Raw genomic sequence first — 24274 nt, forward strand, 5'->3', positions numbered from 1 at the left:
CAGTAAAAATCATGATTTTTCTAAAAATACAATTTAATGGAGATTTTGTGACTGATTTCGATTTGTACCATCCTTCTTATCACTTTTCCTAAATTTCAGCCAATTTCGTCCCATAGAATCTGAGAAAACTGCTTCCAAAGTTCGAACCCAAGTCTGAAATTAGCGTCCAAAAAAATTAAAATTTTTCTAAGAATACAACTTTATGGAGATTTTGTGACTGAATTCAATTTGGTTAGCGATTCTTATGACTTTTTCGAAATTTCAGCCAGTTTGGTCGCATAGAACCTGAGAAAACTGCTTCTAAAGTTCGAACCCAAGTCTGAAATTAGCGTCAGTAAAAATCATAATTTTTCTAAAAATACAACTTAATGGAGATTTGTAACTGATTTCGATTTGTACCATGCTTCTTATCACTTTTCCTTAATTTCAGCCAATTTAGTCCCATACAACCTGAGGAAACTGCTTACAAAGTTCGAACCCAAGGCTGAAATAAGGCTCCATAAAAAGATGGTTTTTCTAAAAAGACAACTTTATGAAGATTTTTTGAATGAGTTCGATTTGGATAACGATTCTTATCACTATTCCAATATTTCAGCCCGTTTGGTTCCTTAAAACCAGAAAAAACTGCTTCCAAAGTTCGAACCCAAGGCTGAAATTAGGCTCAATAAAAAAGATGGTTTTTCTAAAAATACAACTTAATGGAGATTTTGTGACTGAGTTCGATTTGGATAACGATTCTTATCACTATTCCAATATTTCAGCCCGTTTGGTCCCATAAAACCTGAGAAAACTGCTTGCAAAGTTCGAACCCAAGTCTGAAATTTGCGTCACTAAAAATCCTAATTTTTCTAAAAATACAACTTTATGGAGATTTTGTGAATGATTTCGATTTGTACCATGCTTCTTATCACTTTTCCTATATTTCAGCCAATTTGGTCCATAGAACCTGAGAAAACTGCTTCAAAAGTTCGAACCCAAGTCTGAAATTAGCGTCCATCAAAATAATAATTTTTCTTAAAATAAAATTTTATGGAGATTTTGTGACTGAATTCAATTTGGTTAGCGATTCTTATGACTATTTCGAAATTTCAGCCAGTTTGGTCACATAGAACCTGGGAAAACTGCTTCTAAAGTTCAAACCCAAGTCTGAAATTAGCGTCAGTAAAAATCATAATTTTTCTAAAAATACAACTTTATGGAGATTTGTAACTGATTTCGATTTGTACCATGCTTCTTATCACTTTTCCTTAATTTCAGCCAATTTAGTCCCATACAACCTGAGAAAACTGCTTACAAAGTTCGAACCCAAGGCTGAAATAAGGCTCCATAAAAAAGATGGTTTTTCTAAAAAGACAACTTTATGAAGATTTTTTGACTGAGTTCGATTTGGATAACGATTCTTATCACTATTCCAATATTTCAGCCCGTTTGGTCCCTTAAAACCTGAGAAAACTGCTTGCAAATTTCGAACCCAAGTCTGAAATTTGCGTCACTAAAAATCATAATTTTTCTAAAAATACTTTTTTATGGAGATTTTATGACTGATTTCGATTTGTACCATGCTTCTTATAACTTTTCCTAAATTTCAGCCAATTTGGTCCCTTAGAACCTGAGAAAACTGCTTTTAGAGTTCGAGAACCCAAGTCTGAAATAAGCGCCCATATAAATCATAATTTTTTAAAAAATTCACTTTTATGGAGATTTTGTGACTGAATTCGATTTGGATAGCGATTCTTATCACTATTTCAAAATTTCAGCCAGTTTGGTCGCATAGAACCTGAGAAAACTGCTTCTAAAGTTCGAACCCAAGTCTCAAATTAGCCTCCATAAAAAAGATGGTTTTTCTAAAAATACAACTTTATGGAGATTTTGTGACAGAGTTCGATTTGGATAACGATTCTTATCACTATTCGTATATTTCAGCCAGTTTGGTCCCATAGAACCTGAGAAAACTGTTTCTAAAGTTCGAACCCAAGTCTGAAATTAGCGTCCATAAAAATCATGATTTTTCTAAAAATACAACTTTATGGAGATTTTGTGACTGAGTTCAATTTGGATATCGATTCTTATCACTATTCCAATATTTCAGCCAGTTTGGTCCCATAGAAACTGAGAAAACTGCTTCTAAAGTTCGAACCCAAGTCTGAAATTAGCGTCCATAAAAATCATAATTTTTCTAAAAATACAACTTTATGGAGATTTGTAACTGATTTCGATTTGTACCATGCTTCTTATCACCTTTCCTTAATTTCAGCCAATTTAGTCCCATACAACCTGAGAAAACTGCTTACAAAGTTGGAACCCAAGGCTGGAATTAGGCTCCATAAAAAAGATGGTTTTTCTAAAAAGACAACTTTATGAAGATTTTGTGACTGAGTTCGATTTGGATAAAGATTCTTATCACTATTCCAATATTTCAGCCCGTTTGGTCCCTTAAAACCTGAGAAAACTGCTTGCAAAGTTCGAACCCAAGTCTGAAATTTGCGTCACTAAAAATCATAATTTTTCTAAAAATACTTTTTTATGGAGATTTTATGACTGATTTCGATTTGTACCATGCTTCTTATAACTTTTCCAATATTTCAGCCCGTTTGGTTCCATAGAACCTGAGAAAATGGCTTCTAAAGTTTGAACCCAAGTCTGAAATTTGCGTCCATAAAAATCATAATTTTTCTACAACTTTATGGAGATTTTATGACTGAGTTCGATTTGGATAGCGATTCTTATCACTATTACAAAATTTCAGCCAGTTTGGTTGCATAGAACCTGAGAAAACTGCTTCTAAAGTTCGAACCCAAGTCTCCAATTAGCCTCCATAAAAAAGATGGTTTTTCTAAAAATACAACTTTATGGAGATTTTGTGACTGAGTTCGATTAGGATAACGATTCTTATCACTATTCCAATATTTCAGCCAGTTTGGTCCCATAGAACCTGAGAAAACTGCTTCTAAAGTTCGAACCCAAATCTGAAATTAGCGTCCATAAAAATCATGATTTTTCGAAAAATACAACTTTATGGAGATTTTGTAACTGAGTTCGATTTGGATATCGATTCTTATCACTATTCAAAAATTTCAGCCATTTTGGTCGCATAGAACCTGAGAAAACTGCTTCTAAAGTTCGAACCCAAGTCTGAAATTAGCGTCAGTAAAAATCATGATTTTTCTAAAAATACAATTTAATGGAGATTTTGTGACTGATTTCGATTTGTACCATCCTTCTTATCACTTTTCCTAAATTTCAGCCAATTTCGTCCCATAGAATCTGAGAAAACTGCTTCCAAAGTTCGAACCCAAGTCTGAAATTAGCGTCCAAAAAAATTAAAATTTTTCTAAGAATACAACTTTATGGAGATTTTGTGACTGAATTCAATTTGGTTAGCGATTCTTATGACTTTTTCGAAATTTCAGCCAGTTTGGTCGCATAGAACCTGAGAAAACTGCTTCTAAAGTTCGAACCCAAGTCTGAAATTAGCGTCAGTAAAAATCATAATTTTTCTAAAAATACAACTTAATGGAGATTTGTAACTGATTTCGATTTGTACCATGCTTCTTATCACTTTTCCTTAATTTCAGCCAATTTAGTCCCATACAACCTGAGGAAACTGCTTACAAAGTTCGAACCCAAGGCTGAAATAAGGCTCCATAAAAAGATGGTTTTTCTAAAAAGACAACTTTATGAAGATTTTTTGAATGAGTTCGATTTGGATAACGATTCTTATCACTATTCCAATATTTCAGCCCGTTTGGTTCCTTAAAACCAGAAAAAACTGCTTCCAAAGTTCGAACCCAAGGCTGAAATTAGGCTCAATAAAAAAGATGGTTTTTCTAAAAATACAACTTAATGGAGATTTTGTGACTGAGTTCGATTTGGATAACGATTCTTATCACTATTCCAATATTTCAGCCCGTTTGGTCCCATAAAACCTGAGAAAACTGCTTGCAAAGTTCGAACCCAAGTCTGAAATTTGCGTCACTAAAAATCCTAATTTTTCTAAAAATACAACTTTATGGAGATTTTGTGAATGATTTCGATTTGTACCATGCTTCTTATCACTTTTCCTAAATTTCAGCCAATTTGGTCCATAGAACCTGAGAAAACTGCTTCAAAAGTTCGAACCCAAGTCTGAAATTAGCGTCCATCAAAATAATAATTTTTCTTAAAATAAAATTTTATGGAGATTTTGTGACTGAATTCAATTTGGTTAGCGATTCTTATGACTTTTTCGAAATTTCAGCCAGTTTGGTCACATAGAACCTGGGAAAACTGCTTCTAAAGTTCGAACCCAAGTCTGAAATTAGCGTCAGTAAAAATCATAATTTTTCTAAAAATACAACTTTATGGAGATTTGTAACTGATTTCGATTTGTACCATGCTTCTTATCACTTTTCCTTAATTTCAGCCAATTTAGTCCCATACAACCTGAGAAAACTGCTTACAAAGTTCGAACCCAAGGCTGAAATAAGGCTCCATAAAAAAGATGGTTTTTCTAAAAAGACAACTTTATGAAGATTTTTTGACTGAGTTCGATTTGGATAACGATTCTTATCACTATTCCAATATTTCAGCCCGTTTGGTCCCTTAAAACCTGAGAAAACTGCTTGCAAAGTTCGAACCCAAGTCTGAAATTTGCGTCACTAAAAATCATAATTTTTCTAAAAATACTTTTTTATGGAGATTTTATGACTGATTTCGATTTGTACCATGCTTCTTATAACTATTCCTAAATTTCAGCCAATTTGGTCCCTTAGAACCTGAGAAAACTGCTTTTAGAGTTCGAGAACCCAAGTCTGAAATAAGCGCCCATATAAATCATAATTTTTTAAAAAATTCACTTTTATGGAGATTTTGTGACTGAATTCGATTTGGATAGCGATTCTTATCACTATTTCAAAATTTCAGCCAGTTTGGTCGCATAGAACCTGAGAAAACTGCTTCTAAAGTTCGAACCCAAGTCTCAAATTAGCCTCCATAAAAAAGATGGTTTTTCTAAAAATACAACTTTATGGAGATTTTGTGACAGAGTTCGATTTGGATAACGATTCTTATCACTATTCGTATTGTCACATAAATATTTGTGACAAGAGAAGTTCTTGCTTAATTGCTTAATTGGGTTTATTTTGTCTATGGGTATTTTTTTCGAACTTTGGCAATATTTTGAAGGAAGGAAGTAGAGTTTTGTTTATGGTCACTTCCTCCCCGGTCAGCAAGCCTGCTGACCGGTGGATCGAGTCACTCTCCTTGAAAGGGGCTTAAATCTGAGTTAATCATGTGAATAGGAGTTATTATTTCTTTTTAAGAAAGGCGCGGGGTGTTTATCCATTCACGTACAGTTCGTGTTTGTTATTATTTTAGTGGGGAATATGGAATCCCGCTTTTATTGAGTGTTGGCCGATGGTCATGTTGGAGTGCTCGTGTTTCGGACTTGAAACCGAGATTGGTTTGGTCCTGGCTGTGGCTGGTTGTTCTTGGCGGAGTTTCCCGCTGCCACTGAGAAAACGGATTGCTGTCTTGGCTCCGTTGAAGAGTCTGGTCGATTACCACGTGCTGCAGGCCTGATGCCCCTGCAGGCGTCCATTGAAGGAGAAGCGTCCTCCTGCTTCCACTAAGAAAACGGACTGCTGTCATGGCTCCGTTGAAGAGTCTGGTCGACTACCACGTGCCGCAGGCCTGATGCCCCTGCAGGCGTTAATTGAGGGAGTTGCTGTCCTCCTGCTGCCACCAAGAGAAGGATGTCCTGGCCTTCGTCCCGGGTCCGTTCTCCGCTGCCGAGAGCAAGTTTCGTTCGCCATTCGTTGTCGTTCTTTCGTTCCACGTTAAGTTAGTTTAGTTTAATTCAAGAGTCCATCGGGTATGTGCCTATATTTATTTCTATGGTTACATGTTTATCATCTGTACTCCTTAGTTATTACTTTTGTTTCAATATATTTTCCATTAAGAACTCACTCTTTTTATTTATGATCACCTAACTTACTTGACAGGAAATTATTCCCACAATCTTGAGATGAGATCTCAGCTCTACCGTTTCCTTTTAAACATTGGAATGTACCTACCTAATATTGCATACGTTACATTTGGCGCTCAACGTTTAAAATATTTCATTTTCGGTGCAGAATCCTTTTTTCTGTCATGTCAGGTTGGGTTTTCATTAATACTAGTTGATAATATTAAAATTAAATCGATGTGTGTGTACTTTACATTTATATACTTAAATTTACATATTCTATTGTCTACTATTATTTTCCTTGCTCGAGAATATCTAATTTCTAACATTATAACCTTTCATATTGGTTATTCAATGTTATGTTCATGTATCCTCATACATAACCTATAATAATTATGTTGTTTGCATTTTGAAACGTCATTGTATTGCAAAGAACTTTTCATTGTTTGATCATAGACAACTTATTACTGATGAAGTTAGAAGTTTTCGAAAGTTGAGTAAATTAATTATTATTTTTTCTTAAAATATAATATCGATTGTCTATGATTCTCTTGTTGATCTATAAACAACTCTGTTGTCAAAATAAACAAAGGTTAAACGTCAAAACGAGTGTTGTATTTTTACACTTTCAAATGATTACAGCAATCAAAAGCTATTGTATTTTTATGAATGGTGAATAATAATACCGAATCAAATTAAAAAATTAACATGCATTTGTTAAAATCTTAATGTTTTTATATTCAATACGGAGGTACATTTTTCATATCAATACAAACAACTGTGATATTAAAATTCAGTTTATTTGTAATTGCAATGCATACAAGGTACAAACATACGTACAATACTTACTTTTTAAATATATTTGCACAGTAATATTCAAGTTTTTTATGAATCCAGTACACATTTAAATTACGACTTTGTGAAAAGTAAATTACCTACCTTATTATTATCGCAAATACTGTCAAAACATATACCTTGTTTACATTTTAAAAATACTATCTGTCAAAATGTGTACATTGACATTTGTCATCTATCATGATGAAACATAAACATGCAAATAATGTTCAATATTGTTATTTTATAATGAAATACCTTTTTCAAAGAATCTTTTATATGATATTACCATTTCATATACAAAAATGGTAACGAGACTTTTCATGGTTATTTTTCAATGACAGCGCACTTCTGTCATTATTGAATATGTTGTTGTGGTGTCATCTGACATTAGGCACTAGTAAATACTACATTGTTTACAAACATGGATAACTGTCAATGTCTCCACAAGACATCATTATTTTTTTTGCGGTTTATTTAATCGAAAATAACGACGTGTAATTTTTTAATAAAGAGCATCATCATCATCTACATAAATTATCATAACAATTTGGTTAATTGTTTTCTTTATCAATTATTATAACAATTTAGATAATTGTTTTTTTGATTAAATTACAAGAAAGTAAATGTCCTTGATTCGTAATTGTACTTGGCGTTCTAGTATATAATCGTACTTGTATATCGTCGCTTGGCGGCACTGATTTATTTGGAGAATACGTTGGCGGCACTGTTTTGACGCGTATTAGTGTAAACAATTTCTACTTTTCGAGTTGACTTGTATAGGGTGTTTGGTAATTGATCTGTTATAAATAAATTATTATTTATATTTCATTATTACATAAGTGATAATATTCTTATTGAAGAATAATTATTAAAATTCTTATTATCATTTTCACCAGTTAAATTAAGTTATTGTTAAGTATTATTAAAAAAAAAAAAAAAATAGCCAACGATCTTTTGCGTTCTGTGCACAAGGATGACAATAGGTCGTCAGCAGTTACTAGTAATAAATATAAGTTTACAACACACAACATGGACGCATGTGTGTCGCTATCTCATTGTGGACAAGTTATTAGACCACTTGTTAATATTAAAATGAAGAATTTGTTTTTTCTTCAGGTAGATTAGTTTTGTTTTTTTTTTAAGGAGGCTAATGTTTTAGTGTGTAGGCCTACCAAAGCCTTCACATTATTGCAATATATATTATAATTCTTTTGTGACTGTTCTGTTCTCATGATTTGGAGTTTGGTACCTCCATTTCTTGTGCTCAGTACGGACACTAAAATCTAGTTTATCGACGATAAACCGTTTATTTACCCTCGGTAAACTGGAACGTGATCCTTGTGGTCACTGGCGCCCAAATTTTGTTAGATAAGTCTTTCTTTCTTCGTTACTATGTTTTTCTTGTTATTAATAACATACACTAGATTCGGGATTTTGGTTTTGGGATTTTAGTCTCAAATATTTGATTATATTGGTTATGATACACTTAGTTACTTACGTGCACTCACATTGATTTATTTCTTGGTTCCGTCTGTATAACGGATTTTGTTGTAATGCTTTTATGTTTAAGTTTATGCCTTTCTTTCTTTAGTCCACTGGAGGTCCTTTTATTGGCCCATTGAACCTCCAGGGAACTTGAGAATGTATATCTTGGAATTTTGTGTTTCAGAGACTTGAGCTACTTTCTGATGCACAAAAGTTCTGTTAAGTCTATTATTGATAGTTTGTATTTCATAAACTTTAAGTATGGTATAGCTTTCCTAAAAGTTCTTTAAATAAGTCTTAGTTCATAAGAAAGTTGTTTTGTCTCTAACAAAGTTAGTACTGCTTTGGCGTGCTTAACTAGTAATTAATTCTTTTGGAATTATCACTTTGCCTCTAATACAGGAAAGTGTGTTTCTGTTTAGTTTTTAAGTCTAAATGTGATAAACATTAGAGTTTTATTGTTAATACCAGTATTAGACTATAAATTAAGTATTACTAGTGTCATTCATTAAATTTTGGATTGATCACCCCTCGAATAGTGTCAACTCACTGAAAGCCATAGTTGATCACACAATTTTGTTTTGTTTGTACAAGAAATGCTGACGTTTTGTCTACACTTGGAGTGTTCTTTTAAGGAATGCCAGCTTGGGTATTACCTTGGTCTCTTTTCTTTTACAATCAATGTCACTCTGTTGAGTGTTTGCTGCAGATTGTTATATGGATTTTTGTATATCCTAAGGTATGAGCTTAACTTACTAGTTTCTGTTTTGCTTTTTAGTACCATTTGACTTTGGTCATGAACTGATTGATAAATAGATAGGTATTGTGTTATGTAAACCCTATTCTGTCCACCTTGATCGGCAGGTATTTATAGTTTTATAAACCTGACCTGATTTGACTTTCGCAAAAAGAATAATTTGAATATTATTCTTGTTTGACGACTCTGTTACTTATTGGTATTTCTTCGGAATTGTAAATCCTGGTTCAATAACGAACGATAAAAAATGATGGATAAATAATCCAATACAAACCCCTACTCTGGTCACGTCTAATAGACAGTTTGTAAACTGATTCTATATTACTTATAACACAGAAAAGTATTTTCTTGTGTACTAATTTTGCCTACTTTGAACTGCATTGTTCTGAATTGTAAAAAAAAATGTATATCTATAAAGATATTTTCATTATCTATGATTGTTTAATTTTAAGTATTATTTAATTTTAAGTTTTGTCATAAGAATGTTGTCATAAGATTTTTGTCATAAGACTGTTAAACCGGATGGACTTAGTTAGATAGGTTTCTCATTTTGCTATTTAATTATAGCGTAAATTCAGTGTAAGTGAGGGCTGTTTAACCACCCTAAAGTGAAGCCAAATTGGCCTTGATTTCCTGTGCAAGGAAAAGTGATCTTGTTTTTCTTTATTATTAAGAAATTTATTTTTAAGAAATTTAGTTTTTAAGAAACTTAATTCTAAGTTGTTATTATAACTACTAATTATTGTTTATGTTTTCATTTTTCTAGACATCTGATGGACTCATAGTTTAGTTTATTAGTGGTCTTAGTTGTTCATGTTTGAGGGCAAACATTTTGTGGGAAGGGGGGAATTGTCACATAAATATTTGTGACAAGAGAAGTTCTTGCTTAATTGCTTAATTGGGTTTATTTTGTCTATGGGTATTTTTTTCGAACTTTGGCAATATTTTGAAGGAAGGAAGTAGAGTTTTGTTTATGGTCACTTCCTCCCCGGTCAGCAAGCCTGCTGACCGGTGGATCGAGTCACTCTCCTTGAAAGGGGCTTAAATCTGAGTTAATCATGTGAATAGGAGTTATTATTTCTTTTTAAGAAAGGCGCGGGGTGTTTATCCATTCACGTACAGTTCGTGTTTGTTATTATTTTAGTGGGGAATATGGAATCCCGCTTTTATTGAGTGTTGGCCGATGGTCATGTTGGAGTGCTCGTGTTTCGGACTTGAAACCGAGATTGGTTTGGTCCTGGCTGTGGCTGGTTGTTCTTGGCGGAGTTTCCCGCTGCCACTGAGAAAACGGATTGCTGTCTTGGCTCCGTTGAAGAGTCTGGTCGATTACCACGTGCTGCAGGCCTGATGCCCCTGCAGGCGTCCATTGAAGGAGAAGCGTCCTCCTGCTTCCACTAAGAAAACGGACTGCTGTCATGGCTCCGTTGAAGAGTCTGGTCGACTACCACGTGCCGCAGGCCTGATGCCCCTGCAGGCGTTAATTGAGGGAGTTGCTGTCCTCCTGCTGCCACCAAGAGAAGGATGTCCTGGCCTTCGTCCCGGGTCCGTTCTCCGCTGCCGAGAGCAAGTTTCGTTCGCCATTCGTTGTCGTTCTTTCGTTCCACGTTAAGTTAGTTTAGTTTAATTCAAGAGTCCATCGGGTATGTGCCTATATTTATTTCTATGGTTACATGTTTATCATCTGTACTCCTTAGTTATTACTTTTGTTTCAATATATTTTCCATTAAGAACTCACTCTTTTTATTTATGATCACCTAACTTACTTGACAGGAAATTATTCCCACAATCTTGAGATGAGATCTCAGCTCTACCGTTTCCTTTTAAACATTGGAATGTACCTACCTAATATTGCATACGTTACAGTATATTTCAGCCAGTTTGGTCCCATAGAACCTGAGAAAACTGTTTCTAAAGTTCGAACCCAAGTCTGAAATTAGCGTCCATAAAAATCATGATTTTTCTAAAAATACAACTTAATGGAGATTTTGTGACTGAGTTCAATTTGGATATCGATTCTTATCACTATTCCAATATTTCAGCCAGTTTGGTCCCATAGAAACTGAGAAAACTGCTTCTAAAGTTCGAACCCAAGTCTGAAATTAGCGTCCATAAAAATCATAATTTTTCTAAAAATACAACTTTATGGAGATTTGTAACTGATTTCGATTTGTACCATGCTTCTTATCACCTTTCCTTAATTTCAGCCAATTTAGTCCCATACAACCTGAGAAAACTGCTTACAAAGTTGGAACCCAAGGCTGGAATTAGGCTCCATAAAAAAGATGGTTTTTCTAAAAAGAGAACTTTATGGAGATTTTGTGACTGAATTCGATTTGGATAGCGATTCTTATCACTATTTCAAAATTTCAGCCAGTTTGGTTGCATAGAACCTGAGAAAACTGCTTCTAAAGTTCGTACCCAAGTCTCAAATTAGCCTCCATAAAAAAGATGGTTTTTCTAAAAATACAACTTAATGGAGATTTTGTGACTGAGTTAGATTTGGATAACGATTCTTATCTTTATTCCAATATTTCAGCCAGTTTGGTCCCATAGAACCTGAAAAAACTGCTTCTAAAGTTCGAACCCATGTCTGAAATTAGCGTCCATAAAAATCATGATTTTCCTAAAAATACAACTTTATGGAGATTTTGTAACTGAGTTCGATTTGGATATCGATTCTTATCACTATTCAAAAATTTCAGCCATTTTGGTCGCATAGAACCTGAGAAAACTGCTTCTAAAGTTCGAACCCAAGTCTCCAATTAGCCTCCATAAAAAAGATGGTTTTTCTAAAAATACAACTTTATGGAGATTTTGTGACTGAGTTCGATTTGGATAACGATTCTTATCACTATTCCAATATTTCAGCCCGTTTGGTCCCTTAAAACCTGAGAAAACTGCTTGCAAAGTTCGAACCCAAGTCTGAAATTAGCGTCCATCAAAATAATAATTTTTCTTAAAATAAAATTTTATGGAGATTTTGTGACTGAATTCAATTTGGTTAGCGATTCTTATGACTATTTCGAAATTTCAGCCAGTTTGGTCGCATAGAACCTGAGAAAACTGCTTCTAAATTTCGAACCCAAGTCTGAAATTAGCGTCCATAAAAATCATAATTTTTCTCAAAATACAACTTTATGGAGATTTGTAACTGATTTCGATTTGTACCATGCTTCTTATCACTTTTCCTTAATTTCAGCCAATTTAGTCCCATACAACCTGAGAAAACTGCTTACAAAGTTCGAACCCAAGGCTGAAATAAGGCTCCATAAAAAAGATGGTTTTTCTAAAAAGACAACTTTATGAGAATTTTTTGACTGAGTTCGATTTGGATAACGATTCTTATCACTATTCCAATATTTCAGCCCGTTTGGTCCCTTAAAACCTGAGAAAACTGCTTGCAAAGTTCGAACCCAAGTCTGAAATTTGCGTCACTAAAAATCATAATTTTTCTAAAAATACATTTTTATGGAGATTTTATGACTGATTTCGATTTGTACCATGCTTCTAATAACTTTTCCTAAATTTCAGCCAATTTGGTCCATAGAACCTGACAAAACTGCTTCAAAAGTTCGAACCCAAGTCTGAAATTAGCGTCCATCAAAATAATAATTTTTCTTAAAATAAAATTTTATGGAGATTTTGTGACTGAATTCAATTTGGTTAGCGATTCTTATGACTATTTCGAAATTTCAGCCGGTTTGGTCGCATAGAACCTGAGAAAACTGCTTCTAAAGTTCGAACCCAAGTCTGAAATTAGCGTCCATAAAAATCATAATTTTTCTAAAAATACGACTTTATGGAGATTTTGTGACTGAGTTCGATTTTGATTGCGATTCTTATCACTATTACAAAATTTCAGCCAGTTTGGTCCCATAGAACCTGAGAAAACTGCTTCCAAATTTCGAACCCAAGTCTGAAATAAGCGTCCATAAAAATAATAATTTTTCTAAAAATACAATTTTATGGAGATTTTGTGACTGATTTCGATTTGTACCATGCTTCTTATCACTTTTCCTAAATTTCAGCCAATTTGGTCCCATAGAACCTGAGAAAACTGCTTCCAAAGTTCGAACCCAAGTCTGAAATTAGCGTCCAAAAAAATTAAAAATTTTCTAAAAATACAACTTTATGGAGATTTTGTGACTGAATTCAATTTGGTTAGCGATTCTTATCAATATTAGAAAATTTCAGCCAGTTTGGTCCCATAGAACCTGAGAAAACTGCTTCCCAAGTTTGAACCCAAGGCTGAAATTAGGCTCCATAAAAAAGATGGTTTTTCTTATAATTAAACTTTATGCAGATTTTGTGACTGAGTTCGATTTGGTTAACGATTCTTATCACTATTCCAATATTTCAGCCCGTTTGGTCCCATAAAACCTGAGAAAACTGCTTTCAAAGTTCGAACCCAAGTCTGAAATGTGCGTCCATAAAAATCATAATTTTTCTAAAAATACAACTTTATGGAGATTTGTAACTGATTTCGATTTGTCCCATGCTTCTTATCAATTTTCCTTAATTTCAGCCAATTTAGTCCCATACGACCTGAGAAAACTGCTTCCAAAGTCGGATCCCATGGCTGGAAAAGCTCCATAAAAATGATGGTTTTTCTAAAAAGAGAACTTTATGGAGATTTTGTGACTGAATTCGATTTGGATAGCGATTCTTATCACTATTTCAAAATTTCTGCCAGTTTGGTTGCATAGAACCTGAGAAGACTGCTTCTAAAGTTCGTACCCAAGTCTCAAATTAGCCTCCATAAAAAAGATGGTTTTTCTTAAAATTAAACTTTATGAAGATTTTGTGACTGAGTTCGATTTGGTTAACGATTCTTATCACTATTCCATTATTTCAGCCAGTTTGGTCGCATAGAACCTGAGAAAACTGCTTCTAAATTTCGAACCCAAGTCTGAAATTAGCGTCCATAAAAATCATAATTTTTCTAAAAATACGACTTTATGGAGATTTTGTGACTGAGTTCGATTTTGATTGCGATTCTTATCACTATTACAAAATTTCAGCCTGTTTGGTCCCATAGAACCTGAGAAAACTGCTTCCAAATTTCGAACCCAAGTCTGAAATAAGCGTCCATAAAAATCATAATTTTTCTAAAAATACAACTTTATGGAGATTTTGTGACTGAGTTCGATTTGGATAACGATTCTTATCACTATTCCAATATTTCAGCCAGTTTGGTCCCATAGAACCTGAAAAAACTGCTTCTAAAGTTCGAACCCAAGTCTGAAATTAGCGTCCATAAAAATCATGATTTTTCTAAAAATACAACTTTATGGAGATTTTGTAACTGAGTTCGATTTGGATATCGATTATTATTATTATTATTAATTAATTGCCGGAAACCCGGGCGTTTATTGCTATTACGATTCTTATCACTATTCAAAAATTTCAGCCATTTTTGTCGCATAGAACCTGAGAAAACTGCTTCTAAAGTTCGAACCCAAGTCTGAAATTATCGTCAGTAAAAATCTTGGGTACGAACTTTAGAAGCAGTTTTGTCAGGTTCTATGGACCAAATTGGCTGAAATTTAGGAAAAAGGATAAGAAGCATGGTACAAATCGAAATCATTCACAAAATCTCCATAAAGTTGTATTTTTAGAAAAATTATGATTTTTACTGACGCTAATTTCAAACTTGGGTTCGAACTTTAGAAGCAGTTTTCCCAGGTTCTATGTGACCAAACTGGCTGAAATTTCGAAATAGTCATAAGAATCGCTAACCAAATTGAATTCAGTCACAAAATCTCCATAAAATTTTATTTTAAGAAAAATTATTATTTTGATGGACGCTAATTTCAGACTTGGGTTCGAACTTTTGAAGCAGTTTTCTCAGGTTCTATGGACCAAATTGGCTGAAATTTAGGAAAAGTGATAAGAAGCATGGTACAAATCGAAATCATTCACAAAATCTCCATAAAGTTGTATTTTTAGAAAAATTATGATTTTTACTGACGCTAATTTCAAACTTGGGTTCGAACTTTAGAAGCAGTTTTCCCAGGTTCTATGTGACCAAACTGGCTGAAATTTCGAAATAGTCATAAGAATCGCTAACCAAATTGAATTCAGTCACAAAATCTCCATAAAATTTTATTTTAAGAAAAATTATTATTTTGATGGACGCTAATTTCAGACTTGGGTTCGAACTTTTGAAGCAGTTTTGTCAGGTTCTATGGACCAAATTGGCTGAAATTTAGGAAAAGTTATTAGAAGCATGGTACAAATCGAAATCAGTCATAAAATCTCCATAAAAATGTATTTTTAGAAAAATTATGATTTTTAGTGACGCAAATTTCAGACTTGGGTTCGAACTTTGCAAGCAGTTTTCTCAGGTTTTAAGGGACCAAACGGGCTGAAATATTGGAATAGTGATAAGAATCGTTATCCAAATCGAACTCAGTCAAAAATTCTCATAAAGTTGTCTTTTTAGAAAAACCATCCTTTTTATGGAGCCTTATTTCAGCCTTGGGTTCGAACTTTGTAAGCAGTTTTCTCAGGTTGTATGGGACTAAATTGGCTGAAATTAAGGAAAAGCGATAAGAAGCATGGTACAAATCGAAATCAGTTACAAATCTCCATAAAGTTGTATTTTTAGAAAAATTATGATTTTTATGGACGCTAATTTCAGACTTGGGTTCGAAATTTAGAAGCAGTTTTCTCAGGTTCTATGCGACCAAACTGGCTGAAATAATGGAATAGTGATAAGAATCGTTAACCAAATCGAACTCAGTCACAAAATCTTCATAAAGTTTAATTTTAAGAAAAACCATCTTTTTTATGGAGCCTAATTTCAGCCTTGGGTTCAAACTTGGGAAGCAGTTTTCTCAGGTTCTATGGGACCAAACTGGCTGAAATTTTCTAATATTGATAAGAATCGCTAACCAAATTGAATTCAGTCACAAAATCTCCATAAAATTTTATTTTAAGAAAAATTATTATTTTGATGGACGCTAATTTCAGACTTGGGTTCGAACTTTTGAAGCAGTTTTGTCAGGTTCTATGGACCAAATTGGCTGAAATTTAGGAAAAAGGATAAGAAGCATGGTACAAATCGAAATCATTCACAAAATCTCCATAAAGTTGTATTTTTAGAAAAATTATGATTTTCAGTGACGCAAATTTCAGACTTGGGTTCGAACTTTGCAAGCAGTTTTCTCAGGTTTTAAGGGACCAAACGGGCTGAAATATTGGAATAGTGATAAGAATCGTTATCCAAATCGAACTCAGTCACAAAATCTTCATAAAGTTAACTTTTTAGAAAAACCATCTTTTTTATGGAGCCTAATTCCAGCCTTGGGTTCCAACTTTGTAAGCAGTTTTCTCAGGTTCTATGGGACCAAATTGGCTGAAATTAAGGAAAAGTTATTAGAAGCATGGTACAAATCGAAATCAGTCATAAAATCTCCATAAAAATGTATTTTTAGAAAAATTATGATTTTTAGTGACGCAAATTTCAGACTTGGGTTCGAACTTTGCAAGCAGTTTTCTCAGGTTTTAAGGGACCAAACGGGCTGTAATATTGGAATAGTGATAAGAATCGCCATCCAAATCGAACTCAGTCAAAAAATCTTCATAAAGTTGTCTTTTTAGAAAAACCATCTTTTTTATGGAGCCTTATTTCAGCCTTGGGCTCGAACTTTGTAAGCAGTTTTCTCAGGTTGTATGGGACTAAATTGGCTGAAATTAAGGAAAAGTGATAAGAAGCATGGTACAAATCGAAATCAGTTACAAATCTCCATAAAGTTGTATTTTTAGAAAAATTATGATTTTTACTGACGCTAATTTCAAACTTGGGTTCGAACTTTAGAAGCAGTTTTCCCAGGTTCTATGTGACCAAACTGGCTGAAATTTCGAAATAGTCATAAGAATCGCTAACCAAATTGAATTCAGTCACAAAATCTCCATAAAATTTTATTTTAAGAAAAATTATTATTTTGATGGACGCTAATTTCAGACTTGGGTTCGAACTTTTGAAGCAGTTTTCTCAGGTTCTATGGACCAAATTGGCTGAAATTTAGGAAAAGTGATAAGAAGCATGGTACAAATCGAAATCATTCACAAAATCTCCATAAAGTTGTATTTTTAGAAAAATTATGATTTTTACTGACGCTAATTTCAAACTTGGGTTCGAACTTTAGAAGCAGTTTTCCCAGGTTCTATGTGACCAAACTGGCTGAAATTTCGAAATAGTCATAAGAATCGCTAACCAAATTGAATTCAGTCACAAAATCTCCATAAAATTTTATTTTAAGAAAAATTATTATTTTGATGGACGCTAATTTCAGACTTGGGTTCGAACTTTTGAAGCAGTTTTGTCAGGTTCTATGGACCAAATTGGCTGAAATTTAGGAAAAGTTATTAGAAGCATGGTACAAATCGAAATCAGTCATAAAATCTCCATAAAAATGTATTTTTAGAAAAATTATGATTTTTAGTGACGCAAATTTCAGACTTGGGTTCGAACTTTGCAAGCAGTTTTCTCAGGTTTTAAGGGACCAAACGGGCTGAAATATTGGAATAGTGATAAGAATCGTTATCCAAATCGAACTCAGTCAAAAATTCTCATAAAGTTGTCTTTTTAGAAAAACCATCCTTTTTATGGAGCCTTATTTCAGCCTTGGGTTCGAACTTTGTAAGCAGTTTTCTCAGGTTGTATGGGACTAAATTGGCTGAAATTAAGGAAAAGTGATAAGAAGCATGGTACAAATCGAAATCAGTTACAAATCTCCATAAAGTTGTATTTTTAGAAAAATTATGATTTTTATGGACGCTAATTTCAGACTTGGGTTCGAAATTTAGAAGCAGTTTTCTCAGGTTCTATGCGACCAAACTGGCTGAAATAATGGAATAGTGATAAGAATCGTTAACCAAATCGAACTCAGTCACAAAATCTTCATAAAGTTTAATTTTAAGAAAAACCATCTTTTTTATGGAGCCTAATTTCAGCCTTGGGTTCAAACTTGGGAAGCAGTTTTCTCAGGTTCTATGGGACCAAACTGGCTGAAATTTTCTAATATTGATAAGAATCGCCAACCAAATTGAATTCAGTCACAAAATCTCCATAAAATTTTATTTTAAGAAAAATTATTATTTTGATGGACGCTAATTTCAGACTTGGGTTCGAACTTTTGAAGCAGTTTTGTCAGGTTCTATGGACCAAATTGGCTGAAATTTAGGAAAAAGGATAAGAAGCATGGTACAAATCGAAATCATTCACAAAATCTCCATAAAGTTGTATTTTTAGAAAAATTATGATTTTCAGTGACGCAAATTTCAGACTTGGGTTCGAACTTTGCAAGCAGTTTTCTCAGGTTTTAAGGGACCAAACGGGCTGAAATATTGGAATAGTGATAAGAATCGCCATCCAAATCGAACTCAGTCAAAAAATCTTCATAAAGTTGTCTTTTTAGAAAAACCATCTTTTTTATGGAGCCTTATTTCAGCCTTGGGTTCGAACTTTGTAAGCAGTTTTCTCAGGTTGTATGGGACTAAATTGGCTGAAATTAAGGAAAAGTTATTAGAAGCATGGTACAAATCGAAATCATTCACAAAATCTCCATAAAGTTGTATTTTTAGAAAAATTATGATTTTTACTGACGCTAATTTCAAACTTGGGTTCGAACTTGAGAAGCAGTTTTCCCAGGTTCTATGTGACCAAACTGGCTGAAATTTCGAAATAGTCATAAGAATCGCTAACCAAATTGAATTCAGTCACAAAATCTCCATAAAATTTTATTTTAAGAAAAATTATTATTTTGATGGACGCTAATTTCAGACTTGGGTTCGAACTTTTGAAGCAGTTTTCTCAGGTTCTATGGACCAAATTGGCTGAAATTTAGGAAAAGTTATTAGAAGCATGGTACAAATCGAAATCAGTCATAAAATCTCCATAAAAATGTATTTTTAGAAAAATTATGATTTTTAGTGACGCAAATTTCAGACTTGGGTTCGAACTTTGCAAGCAGTTTTCTCAGGTTTTAAGGGACCAAACGGGCTGAAATATTGGAATAGTGATAAGAATCGTTATCCAAATCGAACTCAGTCAAAAATTCTCATAAAGTTGTCTTTTTAGAAAAACCATCCTTTTTATGGAGCCTTATTTCAGCCTTGGGTTCGAACTTTGTAAGCAGTTTTCTCAGGTTGTATGGGACTAAATTGGCTGAAATTAAGGAAAAGTGATAAGAAGCATGGTACAAATCGAAATCAGTTACAAATCTCCATAAAGTTGTATTTTTAGAAAAATTATGATTTTTATGGACGCTAATTTCAGACTTGGGTTCGAAATTTAGAAGCAGTTTTCTCAGGTTCTATGCGACCAAACTGGCTGAAATAATGGAATAGTGATAAGAATCGTTAACCAAATCGAACTCAGTCACAAAATCTTCATAAAGTTTAATTTTAAGAAAAACCATCTTTTTTATGGAGCCTAATTTCAGCCTTGGGTTCAAACTTGGGAAGCAGTTTTCTCAGGTTCTCTGGGACCAAACTGGCTGAAATTTTCTAATATTGATAAGAATCGCTAACCAAATTGAATTCAGTCACAAAATCTCCATAAAATTTTATTTTAAGAAAAATTATTATTTTGATGGACGCTAATTTCAGACTTGGGTTCGAACTTTTGAAGCAGTTTTGTCAGGTTCTATGGACCAAATTGGCTGAAATTTAGGAAAAGTTATTAGAAGCATGGTACAAATCGAAATCAGTCATAAAATCTCCATAAAAATGTATTTTTAGAAAAATTATGATTTTTAGTGACGCAAATTTCAGACTTGGGTTCGAACTTTGCAAGCAGTTTTCTCAGGTTTTAAGGGACCAAACGGGCTGAAATATTGGAATAGTGATAAGAATCGTTATCCAAATCGAACTCAGTCAAAAATTCTCATAAAGTTGTCTTTTTAGAAAAACCATCCTTTTTATGGAGCCTTATTTCAGCCTTGGGTTCGAACTTTGTAAGCAGTTTTCTCAGGTTGTATGGGACTAAATTGGCTGAAATTAAGGAAAAGTGATAAGAAGCATGGTACAAATCGAAATCAGTTACAAATCTCCATAAAGTTGTATTTTTAGAAAAATTATGATTTTTATGGACGCTAATTTCAGACTTGGGTTCGAAATTTAGAAGCAGTTTTCTCAGGTTCTATGCGACCAAACTGGCTGAAATAATGGAATAGTGATAAGAATCGTTAACCAAATCGAACTCAGTCACAAAATCTTCATAAAGTTTAATTTTAAGAAAAACCATCTTTTTTATGGAGCCTAATTTCAGCCTTGGGTTCAAACTTGGGAAGCAGTTTTCTCAGGTTCTATGGGACCAAACTGGCTGAAATTTTCTAATATTGATAAGAATCGCTAACCAAATTGAATTCAGTCACAAAATCTCCATAAAATTTTATTTTAAGAAAAATTATTATTTTGATGGACGCTAATTTCAGACTTGGGTTCGAACTTTTGAAGCAGTTTTGTCAGGTTCTATGGACCAAATTGGCTGAAATTTAGGAAAAAGGATAAGAAGCATGGTACAAATCGAAATCATTCACAAAATCTCCATAAAGTTGTATTTTTAGAAAAATTATGATTTTCAGTGACGCAAATTTCAGACTTGGGTTCGAACTTTGCAAGCAGTTTTCTCAGGTTTTAAGGGACCAAACGGGCTGAAATATTGGAATAGTGATAAGAATCGTTATCCAAATCGAAATCAGTCACAAAATCTTCATAAAGTTAACTTTTTAGAAAAACCATCTTTTTTATGGAGCCTAATTCCAGCCTTGGGTTCCAACTTTGTAAGCAGTTTTCTCAGGTTCTATGGGACCAAATTGGCAGAAATTAAGGAAAAGTTATTAGAAGCATGGTACAAATCGAAATCAGTCATAAAATCTCCATAAAAATGTATTTTTAGAAAAATTATGATTTTTAGTGACGCAAATTTCAGACTTGGGTTCGAACTTTGCAAGCAGTTTTCTCAGGTTTTAAGGGACCAAACGGGCTGAAATATTGGAATAGTGATAAGAATCGCCATCCAAATCGAACTCAGTCAAAAAATCTTCATAAAGTTGTCTTTTTAGAAAAACCATCTTTTTTATGGAGCCTTATTTCAGCCTTGGGTTCGAACTTTGTAAGCAGTTTTCTCAGGTTGTATGGGACTAAATTGGCTGAAATTAAGGAAAAGTGATAAGAAGCATGGTACAAATCGAAATCAGTTACAAATCTCCATAAAGTTGTATTTTTAGAAAAATTATGATTTTTACTGACGCTAATTTCAAACTTGGGTTCGAACTTTAGAAGCAGTTTTCCCAGGTTCTATGTGACCAAACTGGCTGAAATTTCGAAATAGTCATAAGAATCGCTAACCAAATTGAATTCAGTCACAAAATCTCCATAAAATTTTATTTTAAGAAAAATTATTATTTTGATGGACGCTAATTTCAGACTTGGGTTCGAACTTTTGAAGCAGTTTTCTCAGGTTCTATGGACCAAATTGGCTGAAATTTAGGAAAAGTGATAAGAAGCATGGTACAAATCGAAATCATTCACAAAATCTCCATAAAGTTGTATTTTTAGAAAAATTATGATTTTTACTGACGCTAATTTCAAACTTGGGTTCGAACTTTAGAAGCAGTTTTCCCAGGTTCTATGTGACCAAACTGGCTGAAATTTCGAAATAGTCATAAGAATCGCTAACCAAATTGAATTCAGTCACAAAATCTCCATAAAATTTTATTTTAAGAAAAATTATTATTTTGATGGACGCTAATTTCAGACTTGGGTTCGAACTTTTGAAGCAGTTTTGTCAGGTTCTATGGACCAAATTGGCTGAAATTTAGGAAAAGTTATTAGAAGCATGGTACAAATCGAAATCAGTCATAAAATCTCCATAAAAATGTATTTTTAGAAAAATTATGATTTTTAGTGACGCAAATTTCAGACTTGGGTTCGAACTTTGCAAGCAGTTTTCTCAGGTTTTAAGGGACCAAACGGGCTGAAATATTGGAATAGTGATAAGAATCGTTATCCAAATCGAACTCAGTCAAAAATTCTCATAAAGTTGTCTTTTTAGAAAAACCATCCTTTTTATGGAGCCTTATTTCAGCCTTGGGTTCGAACTTTGTAAGCAGTTTTCTCAGGTTGTATGGGACTAAATTGGCTGAAATTAAGGAAAAGCGATAAGAAGCATGGTACAAATCGAAATCAGTTACAAATCTCCATAAAGTTGTATTTTTAGAAAAATTATGATTTTTATGGACGCTAATTTCAGACTTGGGTTCGAAATTTAGAAGCAGTTTTCTCAGGTTCTATGCGACCAAACTGGCTGAAATAATGGAATAGTGATAAGAATCGTTAACCAAATCGAACTCAGTCACAAAATCTTCATAAAGTTTAATTTTAAGAAAAACCATCTTTTTTATGGAGCCTAATTTCAGCCTTGGGTTCAAACTTGGGAAGCAGTTTTCTCAGGTTCTATGGGACCAAACTGGCTGAAATTTTCTAATATTGATAAGAATCGCTAACCAAATTGAATTCAGTCACAAAATCTCCATAAAATTTTATTTTAAGAAAAATTATTATTTTGATGGACGCTAATTTCAGACTTGGGTTCGAACTTTTGAAGCAGTTTTGTCAGGTTCTATGGACCAAATTGGCTGAAATTTAGGAAAAAGGATAAGAAGCATGGTACAAATCGAAATCATTCACAAAATCTCCATAAAGTTGTATTTTTAGAAAAATTATGATTTTCAGTGACGCAAATTTCAGACTTGGGTTCGAACTTTGCAAGCAGTTTTCTCAGGTTTTAAGGGACCAAACGGGCTGAAATATTGGAATAGTGATAAGAATCGTTATCCAAATCGAACTCAGTCACAAAATCTTCATAAAGTTAACTTTTTAGAAAAACCATCTTTTTTATGGAGCCTAATTCCAGCCTTGGGTTCCAACTTTGTAAGCAGTTTTCTCAGGTTCTATGGGACCAAATTGGCTGAAATTAAGGAAAAGTTATTAGAAGCATGGTACAAATCGAAATCAGTCATAAAATCTCCATAAAAATGTATTTTTAGAAAAATTATGATTTTTAGTGACGCAAATTTCAGACTTGGGTTCGAACTTTGCAAGCAGTTTTCTCAGGTTTTAAGGGACCAAACGGGCTGAAATATTGGAATAGTGATAAGAATCGTTAACCAAATCGAACTCAGTCACAAAATCTTCGAACTTGGGAAGCAGTTTTCTCAGGTTCTATGGGACCAAACTGGCTGAAATTTTCTAATATTGATAAGAATCGCTAACCAAATTGAATTCAGTCACAAAATCTCCATAAAGTTGTATTTTTAGAAAATTTTTAATTTTTTTGGACGCTAATTTCAGACTTGGGTTCGAACTTTGGAAGCAGTTTTCTCAGGTTCTATGCGACCAAACTGGCTGAAATAATGGAATAGTGATAAGAATCGTTAACCAAATCGAACTCAGTCACAAAATCTTCATAAAGTTTAATTTTAAGAAAAACCATCTTTTTTATGGAGCCTAATTTCAGCCTTGGGTTCAAACTTGGGAAGCAGTTTTCTCAGGTTCTATGGGACCAAACTGGCTGAAATTTTCTAATATTGATAAGAATCGCTAACCAAATTGAATTCAGTCACAAAATCTCCATAAAATTTTATTTTAAGAAAAATTATTATTTTGATGGACGCTAATTTCAGACTTGGGTTCGAACTTTTGAAGCAGTTTTGTCAGGTTCTATGGACCAAATTGGCTGAAATTTAGGAAAAAGGATAAGAAGCATGGTACAAATCGAAATCATTCACAAAATCTCCATAAAGTTGTATTTTTAGAAAAATTATGATTTTCAGTGACGCAAATTTCAGACTTGGGTTCGAACTTTGCAAGCAGTTTTCTCAGGTTTTAAGGGACCAAACGGGCTGAAATATTGGAATAGTGATAAGAATCGTTATCCAAATCGAACTCAGTCACAAAATCTTCATAAAGTTAACTTTTTAGAAAAACCATCTTTTTTATGGAGCCTAATTCCAGCCTTGGGTTCCAAATTTGTAAGCAGTTTTCTCAGGTTCTATGGGACCAAATTGGCAGAAATTAAGGAAAAGTTATTAGAAGCATGGTACAAATCGAAATCAGTCATAAAATCTCCATAAAAATGTATTTTTAGAAAAATTATGATTTTTAGTGACGCAAATTTCAGACTTGGGTTCGAACTTTGCAAGCAGTTTTCTCAGGTTTTAAGGGACCAAACGGGCTGA

Source organism: Hesperophylax consimilis, unplaced genomic scaffold (genome assembly GCF_061612785.1).
Source record: "Hesperophylax consimilis isolate HC1 unplaced genomic scaffold, BYU_Hcon_1.0 scaffold_53, whole genome shotgun sequence".
In the NCBI taxonomy this organism is placed as follows: Eukaryota; Metazoa; Arthropoda; class Insecta; order Trichoptera; family Limnephilidae; genus Hesperophylax; species Hesperophylax consimilis.